Below are 17,020 nucleotides of genomic sequence, written 5' to 3'. Positions count from 1 at the left end.
CTTGCACAGCTAAGAGTTACAACTGACTCATGGTGACCCCCACCATGGGTCATTCCAGGCATGAGAGGAGCAGGGGTGGCGTGCCATTGCCTGGCTCTGTGTAGCCACCCTGGACTTCCTTGGTGGTCTCCCATCCAAGTACTAACCAGGGCTGACCCTGCTTAGCTTCTGAGATGTGATGATATCAGGCTAGCCTGGGCCATCCATGTCAGAATAACCCCAGATGCTCAGGCCTGTGCTAAATGGAATAATGCAATGACTGCCTGAACAGAAAGAAGATGCTTCTTCTTAAGAACATAAGAAAAGCCCTACTGGATCAGACCAAGGCCCATCAAGTCCAGCAGCCTGTTCACACAGTGGCCAACCAGGTGCCTCTAGGAAGCCCACAAACAAGACGACTGCAGCAGCATTATCCTGCCTGTGTTTCATAGCACCTAAAATAATAGGCATGCTCCTCTGATACTGGAGAGAGTAGGTATGCATCATGACTAGTAGCCATGCATAACCACATCCTGGGGCAGGGAATTCCACAATTTAACAATGCCTTGTGTGAAGAAATACTTCCTTTTATCTGTTCTGAATGTGTCACCCTCCAGCTTCAGCAGATGACCCCACGTTCTGGCATTATGAGAGAGGAAGAAAAGCTCCTCCCTGTCCACTCTTAATAGCAGTCTATACAGGCTGAGAGTCAGTTTCCAGGAAATGAGCAAAGGCAGTCAGCTAACAAGCTTATGTAGCTAATGGAATACATTTATTTTTTTAAAAAAATAGAGAGGGAAAATAGACAAAATCCAACAGTAACTATAGGATCAGCTTCAAAACTGTTTGAGCATCAAGGAAGTGAGCCACTGTTTGAGGTCACATAACCACTTCTGCTAAGTGGGCAATTTGCAGGAGGGGTACCAGAGGGAGCAGGTGTTTTGAGGCATGACAGTGAAAGAACCCAGGTGGCCATTTGTAACAGAGAAGAGACGGTATTCTGCTGACTTAATTCTATTAGACTCTGCCACAGGAAAGGAGCTTGATTGCACAGAAGACTGAGAAAGCAGCAGCAGCCACCCTTCCCTGGAAAATATGCCCAGCAGCAATTAGGATTTATCTCTGCCATTATCTGTTGAAAGGCAGCTCTTATATTAGCAGATCTAGAGCTAAGAGCCACCATGGTATAGTGGTTAAGAGCGGCGGACTCTAATCTAGAGAACCGGGTTTGATTCCCCACTCCTCCACATGGAGCCTGCTGGGTGACCTTGGGCCAGTCACCGTTCTCTCCGAACTCTCTCAGCCAATGGAGGCTGGAGATGGCAAACCACCTCCGAATGTCCCTTGCCTTGAAAACCCTATGGGGTCACCATAAGGCAGCTGTGACTTGACGGCGTACATACACACACAGAGAGAGAGCCAAGTTGCAGGCAACAGACCTAGGTAAAGGGGGCATTAGAAGGCAAGCCTAGTTAGCATAAGCTGGGTATTGTTCAAAGAAAAAAACCTGCAAAATTATGTAAGGTCCAATATTTATTTACTTAATTTATATCCCACATTTCTCCCCAATTGAGGCTCAAAATGGCTCACATTGTTCTCCTTCCCACCGTTTTATCCTCACAACAACCCAGTGAGGTGGAGTAGGTTGAGAGGATATGACTGGCCCAAGGTCACCCATCAAGCTTCCAAGGGTGACCAGGGATTCAAACTTCGGTCTCCCATATCCCAGGCCAACACTCTAACCACTACTCAACTCTGGCTCTCTCAATATTTTGTTTTTATTTATTTATTTATTTACATGATTTATAGTCTACCTTTCTCACTGGAACTCAAGGTGGATGACACAGAATGAGTCAATATAGTCAACAGGATGGGACGTTCAGTAAACAATGAAATAGGATTTAGGTTAACATGGCATATAAAATGATGCAAGAGTACATAGTAGGATGCAGTTTACAGCAGACTATACAGAGCAGTATAGATCACAGTCCCCCAAAATTTATCCAAATAACTTTGTGAAGCCTTTTGTAACAGTGCTGCCTGCATAGAAAAGCCCTCTTGAATAATTCAGTTTTGCATAGTTTCCAGAAAGCCAGGACCTCCTCAGGCAGGCCATTCCACAAGGTGGGGGCCACAATGGAGAGGGCATGTGTATGGGTAGTTGTTAACTTTGCCGATTTGTAGGTTGGCACCTGCAGAAGGCCTTGTTCAGATGAGCAAAGCATAAGGGGAAAGACGGTTTCACAGATAGGATGGTCCAGGGCCATGAAGGGCTTTGAATGTGATAGCCAATACCGTAAATTGAGCCTGGTAACTGATGGGCAGCCAGTGGAGTGACTGCAGAATGGGAGCAATATGCCTGTTCCATCTAGCTCCCAATAATAGCCGAGCTGCAGCATTCTGCACCATAGATCTAATATGGAGGCAAATTAGACAGAACTATTTTTTGGTAATATACAGGATATAAATTTCAGGTTCACCTTCCAAAGAGACCGTTACTGTTTGATGACCATTTCAAGCCCAAAACAGGAGTCTCTAAGGTAGCAAAGACTCACATTTATTCCAGCATAAGGACCAAAACAAAAACAACAACAACAATCCCAATGCATCAGAGGTAGCAGGTTAATGGATGGGCTTGCCAGGTGGGTGGTTTCGGCGGGCAAATGCCTGCCAATCCACTAGGCTGCTCCAGAGCATGGGGTTTGAGTGTTAGTGCCCACATCGCTGCAGCGCTTTGGGGGGGGGTAAAGCTGGAAGTGGTATAATTGCATCACGTGCAACCGTGCGTGCATGTGATCACCTCAGCCCTGCCCCCTAAAACCTCCTGCTGATGGAGAGGTGGTATCTGGTAACCCTACTAACTGAACAGTTGCCAACTGCCTTGATGAAAAGTATCCTGTCTCTTTAACAAAGTCCTAGTATATGGAAATGGGCAGAGGAAGCTTTTCATGGCATGGTAGTAAATAACCTTTTAAACAGCAGGCCATAAAAGAGGCAGGACCAACTTCCTCCAAGCAGTTGGCAACCCTAACTGTAGGCCACAAAAACTGATTCTGGAAAAAAGTGTGTTCCTTCAAGTCTGCTGGCCACTGAAACAGAAATAGGACCCTGGAAAAACCTGCAAGGTAGTCAGATTAGCCCTCCTGACTGTGCCACCAGTCAAGGAAGCTCATCTGGTGGGCACACAAGAAAGGGCCTTTTCGGTGGCTTTGACATATTAGAGCACATGAACTATGGTATTGTTGTACATATGCAGAATTATTCAACATAAAACCCAATTACACATATAAACTGCAAATTATAAAGCAGAGGCTTTTAAGTTCCTTTTAAAAGGAAAGAGAGCCTGGATATTCTTTGCCAGAGGCTTATGTAATGTAAATGCTTCAGAGTCATTGCAATATACTAGCAGCACATTCTGGCTTTTTCAATGGCTAATGAGAAATGGTTAAGCAGCACTTTCTATAATTCTTGTGTTACAGAACTGAGTGCTTGATTCTCGCCTTTCCAATGACATCGAGTGAAGAAATGCTATCTATTCCAAGGGTATTATAGGCTGACTAAGATGACCCTGACCTGGATGGCCCAGGTTAGCCAGATCTCAGAAGCTAAGCAGGGTCAGCCCTGGTTAGTATTTGGATGGGAGACAACCAAGGAAGTCCAGGGTTGCTGTGCAGAGGAAGGCATTGGCAAACCACCTCTGTTAGTCTCTTGCCATGAAAACCCCAAAAGGGGTCACCATAAATCGGCTGCGACTTGAAGGCACTTTACACACCCACACAAGATGTAATGATGTAATGTAAACAATAATTGTATTTTATGATTTAAACATGAAAGCATGATGCTATTAATTAACGAATGGGTTCAATCTCAACATATTTTTCTGGAGATGAGAATGATGATAAAATTCATCGGTTCTTGTAGGTTATCCGAGCTGTGTGACCGTGGTCTTGGTATTTTCTTTCCTGACGTTTCGCCAGCAGCTGTGGCAGGCATCTTCAGAGGGGTAACACTGAAGGACAGTGTCTCTCCTTCGACAATATATGATGATAAAATTGATTATGTAGAGAGGTAACAAAGCTCAAAACTGACTGTATATAGTTTAGCAAAATAGCCTGGTGGAGAGGAAGTCCTTATTTGGTAATACAATGGGAGGCCACTGAGCATGTGCAGTAAAAATGAGAATTGTCAAAGTCAACCTCATTGAAGGTGATTGAAACAGTATAAATACAGGCAGGGAGAGGGCTAGAACTTCAGACCTCTCTCAGAGGGTCTCAGAAGATGCAGTTGGTATGTATGGCTTCACAAATATTCTAGGTGTGAATTAGATACTTTGAACTAAATCAGACTTCTTTAACTGTTATATTTTAAGTGTTGGATTTTAAAACTGAATACTATGTAGAACTTCCTTGCTTTACTGTATACATTGGTACTGAATGTTGAGACTTTGTAATACTTGCATATACACATATATATACACAATTACATTGGAGTACATCAATAAAAAGACTTACTTTTTAAGTGAGTAAAGTAGTTGAGTCCTGCTTAGTAGGTGACTATCTGAATAACATACCACTTCTCAGGAGGGGGTCAATTCTAAGAGCATAATCACTCGAAAGGCACTGACCCGCTTCAGTGGCAGCCCCACAATTATGGAGCAATTTCCCCAGGGAGGTGCTCCTGGTCCCCTCACTTTCTATCTTCAGGAGGCAGGTGCTGGGAAGGTTTATTTAGGACCATATTTGGCTCATTTAATCAAGTGGCGTCTTTAAATTGTGACCTTTTGTGTGCTGCTATAATTGGCTTGTTTATAATGTTTTTATTTTTAAATAACCATTTTATTTGTATTGTAAGCCACCTTGAGTTTTGCAAGGGAGAAAGGCAGCTAATAAATGTTTTAAATAAGATAAATTCAGTAAGCTTATGTTCTTCTACTATAGATACAGCAGTAGTCCCAAAGAGACACCTCACATTTTTGCTTGAACTACTCTGTAGGATAGTTGATTATGCCCTCATCAGCTTACAGATCCAGCAGAGAGCAGGTCACCATGGGACTCACCTCTGGAAAACCAGGTGCCTGGCCTTTGTGAAATACAGCTTGCCACTTCCAAAATGAACAGCATTCTGGCTCTAGCACTAAACACTCCAATATCCCTGGTGTGTGAGTAGGAAAAAGGGAGAGGTTGTGGCTCAGTGGTAGAGCATCTGCTTGGCAAGCAGAAGGTCCCGGGTCTCCAATTTCAAGAATGATGTGAAATGCCTCTACCTGAGACCTTGGAGAGTCACTGCCAGTCTAAATAGGCAATACTGACCTTGATGGACCAATAGTCTGATTCAGTATAATGCTGAACCATTTATCCATTTAATCCAGGGTTGCCAACCTCCAGGTGGGACTTGGAGATCTCCTGCTTTACAACTGATCTCCAGGCTACATATATCAGTTTACATGGAGAAAAGGGCTGCTTTGGAGAGTGGACACTACGGTATTGTACCATTCTGAGGTCCCTCCCCTCCTCATACCCCACTCTCTCCAGGCTCCACCCCCAAATATCCAGTTCCCAGCCCAGAGCTGGCAACTGTAATCTGGGAGGTATACTAAGAGGAACAAAACAGTGGCCATCGGGTTTCATTAACAAGCAAATGAGCCTGGCTGCTTTGGAGCAAGGTGGTCAGAACTCTGGGCCAGCAACTGATTCAAGAGGCAAACGCCACACATTTTATTAATGGTTCAGCAAGTATAATCACAAAGTCTATCAGACACATTACATTCAGAAGGCACTCACAGCTTGTGGCATGCTGCCTTATAGCAATTAATACATAGAAAGATCCACAAAAGGGCCATGTTAGAGAAGCACACAATAAGTCATGTGGCACACAGCCCCACGGTCAGAGAAATTCATTAAGGCTCCGGTACAGACAGTCACAAGAAAAATTCTTCCCAGGTAAGCCAGGCTGAAGCACATTCTTGCCCAGGGAGGGAATGCATCGAGGAGCATTTTCCATGACAGTCCAGGAATATTTTGTCCTGTGCAGTAGCTTTGAAAGAGCTTGTTGAAAGCCTAGCTAAAGTTTGCCTGCTCCCCTCTTGAAACAGACTCCACTGAACTGTGCCTTGGAGCAACTCTGCCCATAAAGGAAAAGATTGTGGTTTTAAACACAAATACCTTGCAAAAAAAAAAAAAAAAAAAAACATTCTGCAATTCATTCTTTTCCTCCACCACCCATGTTTGAGACACAAGTAACCCCACTGGCATTTTTTTCCTTTAGAGGCAGAGCCTGCCAGCTCAGAGGCCTTAATTATACATTTGGAACTTGAAGGCAGGTGTGTATTGTGCAGACCCAGAGCAGGAGACAGACAGCTAATGGCCACCAATGTCCATCTGATTTTCTTCCAGAAACCAGAGAAAACCGAAACATGAAAGACCCCCCCCCCAATTTCATCAGTTTTTAATAAGGCTTAAGTGGGACAACAGAGTGTTTGTCTGCAGGGGGAATTCCTTTAAAATACCAACTTGATTAGGGGAGAGCTTTCCCATTATCCCAATGCACCACATGGAAAAGAGAACCAGAGACATCTTCAGACTGGGAATGCTTGCCATATTTAAAAGGAATAAAATCATCCGGGTCAATACAGGTTCTTAAAAGCACAATCATAGCAGCTAAGTTTCCTTCCTCCTAAAAGCAGTTTTTTTCTTCATTTCTTTGCCCTTTAAAAAAAAAAAAACCACGTGACTCTATCCCATGGGGACAGGCACCATGGAACCCATTTGCTTTGGGCTGGTTGGGTATTCCTCTGGTTGAGGAGTGCCACCAAAGGGAGACGTAGCCTGAGGAGCTTCGGCAGAAGAAGAGCTGGCCGCATCATCCCCTGGCGTTCCAGAGTTTGCTTGACTAGGCTGAGCAGGAGAGTCCCGGTTGTCCGGAGGGAGACCGGAGAGTCTAACAGCTCTATAGGCGTGGTAAAGGGGAGGTGGGTTAGGGCCTCGGAGCCTTGAAGCAGCATTATACACGAAGGTTGGAGAAGGGTCCTGGAAAGAAACCCTTGAAGGAGTCGTATCCTGCCCATGGACCCGCCGGCGAGCTCGAATACAGCCCCACAGAGACAGACAGATCTGTCTGTAGAAAACATAAGCAAAGCAACCTAATGCCGCAGCTGCTGTTAGTCCAAGAGGGATGTAGAATGAATACAAGGGATCTGGGTGGAAAGACGGAGAAGTGTTAGGGACTGCTCTTTGCGCCCGGTCTCATTTCCAACCCATGAAATCTTTCTCAGCCAGAAAAACCCTGTCCTTCTCAGAGTTTTGCATACAGAGAAGAATCCAATCCTTTCATGCCCTTCCCCCCCCTCCAGCCAGCTCTTCCCAAATCAGCTTCTACTTCTCTACTGTGTCTCAAACCAGTTGGAAGGCTTTATTTCAGACTGCATCTGGTTAAGTCTAGTAGCAGCCCTAAGTAGTGATGTTAAATTTTGGTTTTATGTTTTTAATGTATTTTATTTGATGTGTTTTTATCTGTGTTTGTAAACCACCTTGAGCTTTGCAAGGAAGAAATAAATAAAATCTCATCAAGATTAGTCCCATTTCATCCCCATGTTAAAAATGTACACAGAATGCCTGCCCAGGCAGCACCCCCCCCCCCCCAGTCAACTGAGTCCAGGGCAGGTTCATGGTTTTATCCTGTGCATTCATGCCTTGTTCCAGCTCATCTTGCAAATCACAGGTGGTGCTGCTATACAGAGCCAAAAAGACAAGCTGTAAAGGAGCAGAATTAATGCAGCTGGCAACACCAAATGCCAGACGTTATGTACAGGTAGAGTATCCCTTATCTGCACTGATCCGAAAACTGGACCCTTTGAGCCAGCATGCAGGGAGATCCGTGCTGCCTGATTTCAATGTCTCATCTAAAAAATAATAATACAGTGTGTGCTGCATCATAGGTGGAGACTGAAAGCCTGCTGTTGTTAGTTTGTTGATGCTCTTGTTTAACAGCTGATACAGGTATTCTGGTGAGATAGTTACACCTTTGCTTTCTGATGGTTCAATGTACACAAAATTATTTAAAATTACATTCAGGCTATGTGTATAAAATGTATATAAAACATAAATGAATCTGGGTCCCATACCCAAGATATATATATCCATATATGCAAAAATTCCAAAATATTCCAGTATATGGAAAGAACCGAAATATGGGCCACTTCTGGTCCCAAGCAGACCGGATAAGGGATACTCAACCTGTAGTACCAATAATATGCCATCCCCCCTCCCCCGGTGTTTTTTTTGAAAGTCAGCCCTCCATTCTCCCCAGCCACCACCAAATCTCCAGGAACTTCCCAAGCCAGAGTTGGCAACACTAAAAAACATCCAGGGGTTGGAGATCTTCCCCACAGTGAAAGGCTACAAAACATTTTCTTTACAAAAGTGTAGGAGTGACATGACATGATAGAGATTCAAAAAGGGATGCATAGTATGGAGAAAGTAGACAGAAAAGGTAGTTTTTCATGATTCTATAATCTGTGACAACCCACTGACAAACCAAGAAATTAGTGCAGAAAAAGGAATGCAACCCACCTCATTCCCAGTGACAGTGAAATCCACAAGTGACAGGACGTAGCAGCCCCCAGCTCAATGGTTTTAAAAGACAGGAACTTCACTCATGGAGAACAGAGCCACCAACACCCATGACACAGGATGGTTAAATGGGACCGCCATGTTCAGAGGCAGCATTCCTCTGCATACAGGGTGCCAGGGTGAGCCATTCCCTTTATAGTCCACTAAGGAGCTTTCTAAAGGCATCTGAATGTAGTCCCAGCAGGGCTGTTTAGGGTTGCCACCTGCCTGGTGAAAAAAGTGTCCTGTCCTTTTAATAAAGGCTGAATGGGGTGTTATTGACCAGGCAAAGTTGTTTAACTTCATACAATGAAGAGCTTCAGCTGCTCATTTCCACAAGCCTCTATCCAAAGGACAGGACGTTTTTCTTCAGGCCAGTTGGCAACCCTGCCTTTCCTCTGAAAGGCTACTAACACTTGCAGGTTTCATCCAATATCACATTAGACGGAACTCAGCAGGGTTGCCAACAGGCCTGGCAAAAGCTGTCCTGTCCCTTTAATAGTGTGTGGAAATGAGCAGGTGCAGTTATACATGGCAAGGAGATAATGGGTTGTTATAGAGCAGGTGACGCTATTTAAGACTCTGTTAAAAAGACAGCACTCCCCCCCCTCCAGATCATTGGCAACCCTCCATCCAAGTTAAAGGAATAGACATGGATGCAAGATTCAAATCCAGGAGCACTTTAGAGACCAGCTAGATTTCCAGGGTATAAGCCAGTGGTTCCCAAAGTGGGCAGTACCACCACCTGGGGGGCAGTGAGATAACCTAAAGGTAAAGGTCCCCTGTGCAAGCACCGGGTCATTCCTGACCCATGGGGTGACGTCACATCCCTACGTTTACTAGGCAGACTTTGTTTGCCGGGTGGTTTGCCAGTGCCTTCCTCAGTCATCTTCCCCTAGATAACCTAGGGGGGCATTAAGAGGCAAGGGAGCAGCGGGGGGGGGGTGTGCTAGAGGTAGGCCCCTTCAACTGTGTTGTTCACTAATTTACAATAGATCAAGCTATGACACCATGCTGGTGGAAACTATCAGCATTTTTTTCCAGACTTTGAAGAGCTGGTACCGCTGGATCAAGTTCATCAGTTTTGTTGAATAAATTCCAACTATAAAGTTTTAATTTGATTTTGAATAGATGTGCAATTGTTACTGTTTTGAAATTTTATTGTTGTTATCTTCCTTAGTGAGTCATGCAAAACCCAATTTGGAATAATGCTTTTTATAGGCTAGGGTAGGGGGCACTGGGGTTGAGTTTGTGGAACCGAGGGTGGCCCAAAAAGGCTGGGAACCACTGGTATAAGCTTTCGAGAGGCAAAGCTCTGTTTGACACTCAAAAGCTTTTACCCTGGAAATCTTATTCATCTCTAAGGTGCTCCTGGGCGCGAATCTTGATCTTCTAATGCCGATCAACAGGGCGACTATCTAGATCCTGATGAAGGCTGCAAATTGGGGCAGCTGCACAAGAAAACGGTTAAACTCCCTGGGGAAAGCATCCCTGCCCTGGAGGATGCCCACACCAAAGGGGTCCTTTTCAGAGAGCGGCTGTGGCTGGGCGGTAGAGCATCTGCTTGGCACGCAGAAGGTCCCAGACTCAATCCCCGGCATCTTCACTTAAGAGAGCCAGGCAGCAGGTGCTGTGAAAGACCTTTCTCTGCCTGAGCCCCTGGGGAGCTGCTGCCAGTCTGAGTTGGCAATACTGATCTTGAGAGGGGGACGGCCTGATTCCTGCCCACCTGGGCAGGAAAGGTGGGAGGGCGGGGAAGGACACCGAGCGGGCAGAGCCAGCCCGGCTCCGTCTACGCGGCCCCCTGGGGCGTGGAGGTCTTCCGCAGACCACCCGGGCATTGCGGCTTACCAGAGCGGGCCGAAGGCGCGTCCCCGCCGGGGCACCGGTGCGGATCCAGCCGCGCCTCCGCGGAGGAGCAGCAGTAGGGTGCGCGGCATGGCCCGCAGCAGAAGGCGGCGGCGGCGTCCGCCCCGTCCGACCGCGCCGCGCACGGGAAGGCTCCGGCCGGTGGCTCAGCCCCCGCCGCCCACCTGCGGCAGGGGTCGCCCCCACGCCCGCCCAAGGAGGTCCCGAGCGACGCCAGCAGAGCCAGGAGGAGCGGGCCCGGCCGCCCCATAGCGGCACCCAGAAGCACCCCGGACGATGCCCCGGCGGCCACCCTTGGGAGCCAAGCGAACAGTCCTCGAACCGCAGGGAAATACAGGCTTATCCCACCCCCCACTCCCCGGAAATGTCCTTATTGAGGACTGGAAACTTGCCTCCACCTGCCCTGCCAGCGATTGGCCCCCAAAGGCCATTCACAAGATAGGGTCGCTTTGTTCACCTGTATATAATTATATACACGTTTGTGCCGAAGTAAGTCAGCCTTTCTATATCCCAGCGAAGTACGCGTTGGACTGCCTGCTCCGTTGCATTCTTACTTGGAAGGAAACCCACGAAACTGCATGGGACTTACTGCTGAGTAAATGTATACCTTGGACCCAGGAGTTCATACCCTTGAATACAATTGGACACTCCTCCATGAATCATGCTTGGGGGAATCGGGGCCACACATCTTACCACTGCTAATGAGGGAGCTACAACAGAATAATTCCAAGTTATTACTGTTTAAGTGAGTGTTTCACGGAGGGGGGGAATCCCATTCAGTTTGGGATTTTGCTGTAAGGCTATATTAGCACGCTTTCCTGGTAAATCGCTGAAGTCAGCGAGGCTTACTTTTGAGCAAGCCAGTTAACTGTTGGGATCCAGTCCTGAAATCCCAGCTTCATGCTGCAGTTTGCACTGGGAACCACTGGCTAAGAGGGTCACCACCTGCTTTCTTTTTAGAGGTCTGACACCCATAACAAGAAGAGTTGGTTTTTATATGCTGACTTTCACTGCCACTTAAGGGAGAATCAAACTGGCTTACAATCACCTTCCCTTTGCCTCCCCACAACAGACATCTTGTGAGGTAGGTGAGGCTGAGAGAGTTCGGAGAGAACTGTGACTAGCCCAAGGTCACCCAGCTGCCTTCATGTAGAGGAGTGGGGAAACCAACCCAGTTCTCCAGGTTAGAGTCCACCGCTCATGTGGTGGAGTGGGGAATCAAACCCAGTTCACCAGACTAGAGTCCGCCCCTCATAACCACTACACGACACTGGCAGAACATGGTGCTCAACCCATGGGCTAGGATTTCAGGTGGGCCACGACAACGTCCCTCCTGGTGTGTTGCATAAACCCATGCAGAGCTGCCCTTTGAATTACTGTCTTTCAGAAGGTAACTAGATACAAAACAACCTACAACAAAGTAAAGGTAAAGGTTCTGTACTCATTTTACCGACCTCAGAAGGATGGAAGGCTGAGTCAACCTTGAGCCGGCTACCTGAAACCGACTTCAGTCGGGATCGAACTCAGGTCGTGAGCAGAGCTTGGAATGCAGTACTGCAGCTTACCACAGCAAAAAAGGGGGGAAACAACAATTCACTAACAATGAAAAATGTATGAAGAGTTTATTTTGAAAAACATATGGTTACATAGAATTTTGGAATATATGAGAAATCTATTTTCAAAAATATATAGTTACATAGAAGAAATAGGAGCCCCGTGGCACAGAGTGGTAAGCCATCTCCCTAGCTAGGTTTAATGCTTTGCCATCTGCGTTACTCAATGGAACTTGATTTAGCAAAATCCCCCAGTCAGACAGACTTTGTCCCTGTGGCAGTAAGTGTGTTGAAACAGTTGTCCATGTTTTATTTTATTGTAGTTTCTACACAGAAATTTGTAATGAACTTCTAAGCCCTTTGCAAAAAAATAGACTGAATGCTTCTGATTCTGGTAATGCTTCCTTTCTATTGAACAACTGTTCACCCCATGTTTTGGAGAAGGTAGCACAATTTTTAAAGATTGCTATGGAATGCCGCAAGGAGCCCCATGGCGCAGAGTGGTAAGCTGTAGTACTGCAGTCCAAGCTCTGCTCACGACCTGAGTTCGATCCAGACGGAAGTCAGTTTCAGGTAGCCGGCTCAAGGTTGACTCAGCCTTCCATCCTTCCGAGGTCAGTAAAATGAGTACCCAGCTTGCTGGGGGTAAAGGGAAGATGACTGGGGAAGGCCCTGGCAAACCACCCAGCAAACAAAGTCTGCCTAGTAAACGTCAGGATGTGACATCACCTCATGGGTCAGTAATGACCCAGTGCTTGCACAGGGGACCTTTACCTTTTATATGAACGCCGCAAATCAGTTTAATAAAGGGATGTATTAACTCGTAACACTATCTTATGTGTCTTTTAACCATTTTGTAAGGTTATATCTCAAATATCTATATTTGTATATGCTACCATATGTATAGTGATTTTATGTCAATAAAGGACGATCATGATGATGATGAAACATATATTATGGCTGCTAGCAGGACATTTTGGATTACTTTCTTCTGATAAATAAATGTTATTCTTTTCTTCTTTCTATGCTTCTTTCTTGCATGAAGCCAGCAATAAAAAGAAAGGCTAAAGATACCAGGTTCCTCCGATAGGCTTCATTCAGTGCAAGGTCACTGGTCTTGACACCAGTGAGGTCATCACTCAGGCTCCCCCTTTTCCTGCCACATGACTTCACGTAACCTGTTTGGAGCACAGTGGGTCTGTTGAGGTTGAAGATGCTGCTCTAGATCTCAGACCTGGGAGCCAGATCCGGTTTCTGAAGCAGTTTCATCTGGTCCCTCAGTGTTCTGATGTATTTTGGTCTTGGCATCATCAGAAGATTGTCCATAGCAACACTTAGGGGAAGGGCTGTGACTCAATGGAGGAGACTCTTATTTCCAAACGGGCACTCTCCAGTTCAAAAGGATCAGGGAGTAGGTGATGTGAAATAACTCTGCCTGAGAACCTGGAAAGACACTGTTGGCCAAATTAGACAAGACTGACCTGAACACACCAAGGGTCTGACTCCTAGTGCACTATGAAAAATATGTCATGAAGTAAGAAGTGACGAAACCCCACACTATGGGACTACTTGTGTCTCTAGTGCATAGATTATGTAGATGTGCATTTTCTAATATGATGCTGCACCTGAAAAACAGCTACACTCTTGATGGTGGATCATGTCAGCTTTGTTGTGGAGTCTGACCATTCATGAGTGGTAGCCATTTATGCACAGAAGTTCAGTTCTAGACCCTGTGTCACAGTCTAAGTGACCAAGTAGTCTGAGAGAATAGACTATGCTGCATGAAGTGGCTTTTGGAATGAATTCTCTTGTCACAGCAGAAGTGTTGGGGAAGGCCCGATTACTCATATAAGAGGAGCTCTGCCAGATCCAACCAATGGTTCATCTTGGGCAGAATCCTGTTTTGGGCAGTGACCAGACACATATCCCAGAAGGCTCCAAGGTAGAGTCTGGTGACCAAAGCTTTCCCTTCTTCTGCAGCATCTGGCATTCTAAGCTATGCTCTCTCCCTCAAGATGGAGGCTACTTTTAGCTGTCATAGCTAACCGCCTCTAATCTATTTCCCACCAGTATATATCACCTCCTCTCTGTGTCTCCTACAGTAGTTGTTGCTTCAAGGTCAGAGGGATGACAAGTTCTGCCGGAGGGAAAACAAAACCCCAAAGTAATTTGGACTTTTCCCAAATTTTAGGATTAACCAGCATCCATTATAATGGAGCTATTTCCCTTGCAAAACTAGAGACTCGTTTTAAGTAGAGGACTAGGTAAGAGTGGCAGTAGATGTAAAAAAACCCTCATTACCTGGTGATTTTGGAGAAGAAATTCTTCTGAATTGACTGGTTATGTACAGGCGCAATCCAAGCAGTAGAACAGAGGTGCCACTTAAATTCTTTTGCACTGAGCTACTGGATAGAAATCCCAGTTTTATCTACACAGACCACCAGCTTGAAAACATTTCCAACCAAAAGACAGGCATCTTGGTCACCAGGAAGACTCACCTGTGCAGTGTATTATTCGGAATGCGGGACCAGGATCTGGGAGACCCAGCTACAAATCCCCACTCTGCCATGGAGGCAGTCACACACTCTCAGCCTAACCTACCTCACAGGGTTGTAGTGAGGATAAAATGAAGAGAACAATGTAAGCCACTTTGGGTCCTCACTGGGGAGAAAAGTGGGATACAAATGAAGTAAATAAAATAAATAAAAACACGTCCTTTTAGCACAAGCTTTTGTGGATGAGGACCCACAATGTATCAGAAGCAGTGGGCTGTAAGCCACAAAAGCTGGTGCTGGGGTGACGTGTGTGTTACTTTTTCAGGCGCTCCAAGAACCCTGTCCATTGCAATGTGAATGGCTCACTATGGGATACTTGACAAAATTTCCCAGGATCCAATGGGGGAAGAATCACATTCCTGCTCTAGCACTAGTCCCTCCTATATTCTTGGGCTGTAACTAGGGCCTTTCATGCAGGATGTTTCCCTGTGGTCACCCCCACCGACTGCTTCAGGGCTTCCTTTTGATTATGCATGCCTTTTCCACCCGTCAGAGGTCACTTCTCTCTCCCCACCCATTTTGCCCATGTTTTCCAGATGCTGTTTTAGCCAGAATTTGGAAAATGTGGGCAAAATGCACAGGGAGAGTGAGGAAACCTCTAATGGGCGGAAAAGGCATGCAGAATCAAAAGGAAGCCCCGAAGCAATCAGCTGGGGTGACAGTCCCTGCATAATAGGCCCATGAAACACACAAGTAGGAGACTCTTGCATCCTCATTCTTTCTTGATTTTCTTCTTTGCTTTCCCTCCACTGCTTGCAGCTTCTTCTTTCCCCCTCCCTAGCTTTTTCTGTTCCCCTGCCAGCTTATGTCCCCAATCACTTTTTTCAATACATTCAATAAAATCCAATAAATTCCTGACTTGTCTTGCTGACAACTTCCTATTCCAGAAAGTGGACAGGGAAACAAGGGGATCGGCTATCTTAGACTTGATTCTCACCAACAGGGAAGAACTGGTCAATGAGGTTAAAGTAGTACGCACCCTGGGTAGTAGTGACCACATACTCTTGGAATTTATAATCGTGAGGAAAGGAAAACCTGTACGTAGTCAGACATGTAGGTTGGACTTTAAAAGAGCAAATTTTAACAAACTTAAACTTATGCGAGGTAGAATCCCATGGTCAGAAATACTTAAGGAGAAGGGAGTTCAAGAAGGGTGAGGGTTTCTTAAAAATGAAATACTGAAGGTGCAATTCCAAACCATTCAGATGAGAAGGAAAAATGGGAGGAGCCTAAAGAGGCCAGGGTGGCTCCATAAACAGCTTTTTAGAGTTGAGAAATAAAAAAGACTCATTTAGGAAGTGGAAGGAGGGCCTTATAACCAAAGAGGAATATAAACAAATAAGTAGTGCTTGTAGGGAGAGTGTTAGGAAAGCTAAAGCTCATTATGAACTTAGGCTAGCAAGAGATGCTACACACAACAAAAAAGGGTTCTTTTCCCATGTACAGAGTAAGAGTAAGAACAAGGACAAGATAAGCCCATTGCGTGAAATGTAACAGGAGATGTTCTGGTCCATTGGTTCTGGTCTGACCCTCTTGGGCAACAGAAAACAACTCGGCACCCTCCTCTATATGACAGCCCCTCAAGTACTTGAACATGGTTATCATATTCCCTCTCAGTCTTCTCCTCTTCAGGCTAAACATTCCCAGCTCCTTCAACCTTTCCTCATAGGACTTGTAGAAAAGGGCAAGAGTCCAGTAGCACCTTAAAGACTAACAAAAATATTTTCTGGTAGGGTATGAGCTTTCGTGAGCCACAGCTCACTTCTTCAGATACTCTCTGAAAGCTCATACCCTACCAGAAAATATTTTTGTTAAGTCTTTAAGGTGCTACTGGACTCTTGCCCTTTTCTACTACTGCAGACAGACTAACACGGCTACCCACTGTAAATTATCTTCATAGGACTTGGTCTGCAGACCCCTCACCATCTTTGTTGCCCTCCTCTGGATGCGTTCCAGCTTGTCTACATCTTTCTTAAATTGTGGTACCCAAAACTGAACACAGTACTCTAGGTGAGGTCTAACCAGAACAGAGTAAAGCGATACCATCAGTTCGTGTGATCTGGACACTATAGTTCTGTTGATACAGCCCAAGACCGCATTTGCCTTTTTAGCTACTGCATCACACTGCTGACTCATGTTCAGTGTTTGGTCTACTAAGACCCCAAGGTCCTTTTCGCACATACTACTGCTCAGGCAAGTCTCCCCCATCCTATAATTATGCATTTGATTTTTCCTACCTAAATGCAGAATTTTACATTTGTCTTTGTTGAAGTGCATTTTATTAGTCCTAGCCCAATTCTCCAGCCTGTCAAGATCATCCTGCATCTTGGCTCTGTCTTCTACCATATTTGCTACCCCTCCCAATTTAGTATCATCTGCAAATTTAATAAGCATCCCCTCTATGCCTTCATCCAAATCATTTATAAAGATGTTGAACAACACAGGGCCCAGCACAGAT

Source organism: Euleptes europaea, chromosome 13 (assembly GCF_029931775.1).
Source record: "Euleptes europaea isolate rEulEur1 chromosome 13, rEulEur1.hap1, whole genome shotgun sequence".
NCBI classification, from domain to species: domain Eukaryota; kingdom Metazoa; phylum Chordata; class Lepidosauria; order Squamata; family Sphaerodactylidae; genus Euleptes; species Euleptes europaea.
This window is presented reverse-complemented; position numbering follows the sequence as displayed.